At 54.6% G+C, this 1,725-nt stretch overlaps 1 pseudogene; it reads left to right on the top strand.

Annotated features, from left to right (window-relative positions):
* Nucleotides 1-447: 447 nt before the first annotated feature.
* Nucleotides 448-1,238, top strand: LOC116483397 (uncharacterized; annotated as a pseudogene).
* Nucleotides 1,239-1,725: the final 487 nt, after the last annotated feature.

The following is a 1,725-nucleotide window of genomic DNA, read 5'->3' as shown; positions in this document are numbered from 1 at the left end:
AAGCTTTTAAAGCGAAATCCAGCCCCTCCCCTCTCCCAGAGTGGACAGCCCCTCCCCTTTTTCTGAGTGGGCGGGGACAGCGGTTGCATGGGCCGCTTTCCTTATGATGTCACAGGTCCCTCTGGACAGTCTGCTGCCTGGCCACGCCTCCCTTCCCTTTCATCTTTCTCACTGACCAATGGGCTTGGAGTATTCAGGCCACGCCCCTATTCTGTGTTCTAGTGGGGCCCTGGTTACGCCTCCTGTGGCTCAGTCGCACAGCTGCCTGGTCGTTGACTGGAGGCATTCAGCAGTGCTCACTGGGATTTTGCTGACGTGGCCCCAACCCCGCCTCCCTCCCCACCCCACAATGTCAGGAAAAACACAACAGGGGAAACTGGCCGCAGCCAAGAAAAAGGTAAAAACGCACCAGGTCATGGCCCCCAACCCAGCCACAGATCCCCTCTGATGACAAGACCGGTGCCAGAGTCCATGCCACTCCTGAGGCATACCAGACTGGGCCCCACAACCCCAGCACCTCTGGGCTCCCCTGACCAAAGTCTTGTCAGTCAGCCCCACCCCTTCAGCAAGGAGCCCAGTCCCTGCCCTTGCCAATCACCCCAGGGTGACTTTGGGCGGGTGACTCCTGGGGCTCCCTGCTCCACACTCAGCCCTCACCTCCTGCCACCCCAAGCCCAACCTCCCTGGGCTCTTTGGGCTTGTGTCTCCCAGGACCTGGGTCCCCCAGCCCCAGGCCCTGCCCTCGCCAGTCGTCCCTGGGTGACTTTGGGCTGGTGACTCCTGGGGCTCCCTACTGCAGACTCTGCCCTCCCCTCTTGCTGCCCCAAGCTCGACCTCCCTGGGCTTCTTGGGCTGGCGTCTCCGAGGACCTGGGTCAAAACCGTGTGTTTCCCTCCCCCATCATGGGGCGGCTACTTGGGCATCACACTGATGTGGTCCCCTCCCCTGGGAGGAGTGGAATGTAGTGATGTCACAGTCCCCCTGGGAACTGTCATTACTGCTGCAAGACCGGCCTTTGATCTTACAACCCAGTCCCCTAAGTTTTCTCACCCCATTTCTGGTTCCTCTGGTTGCAGCACAAATTTCCAGCTGGAAGGGGAGTGGAGACTATGGGACCTAGGAGCAAGAGGTTTCAGGCTGCCTTACTCCCTTAACAATGTCTAATTGACAGTGGGAAAAGCCTACACTTCGCCCGTGAGCTCAAAACGTTGACAGTATCTCTGGGTGGCAATGGGAGAATGGGTTTGGTTTGGTTTTCTCCCAGGCTTCTACTTTCCAGAGAGACTTTAACATTTTTTTCTGAGTTCTCCATGCTTCTGGGACCAGACTGCCCTTCAGTCAGTGGTCTCTGAAGTGAGATTTGCCCGTCTTCTGTGGAATAGATCTTGGGAAACTGAACTTGACAGCTTGAATCTTCCTCATATCCTCTCAACCTGGGGTACTTTGAGTGCCACAGGATAAATGTGGGACATCTTTCTGAAGCATCATTTTCCCTTGATTCTCTTGAGAAAAAACATTAATGTACTTAGAGATGACAGACACATAGGTTTCCAAGTACATACCAGACTTCTTTCTGAAATGAGGCTTGGGTTGTCTTCCTCCTGATAAATTCCCAGATTTAACAGAAAAGCTGCCTTCTGCTATGAGGACACATTGATATGAAAGTGTGAGAGGTACCGGTGCACTTCTTCACACCAACAGACGTGTGAGGATGTATGACTCTAA

The sequence above is a fragment of the Hylobates moloch genome, unplaced genomic scaffold, assembly GCF_009828535.3.
Source record: "Hylobates moloch isolate HMO894 unplaced genomic scaffold, HMol_V3 SCAFFOLD_15, whole genome shotgun sequence".
NCBI classification, from domain to species: Eukaryota; Metazoa; Chordata; class Mammalia; order Primates; family Hylobatidae; genus Hylobates; species Hylobates moloch.
This window is presented reverse-complemented; position numbering and strand designations above follow the sequence as displayed.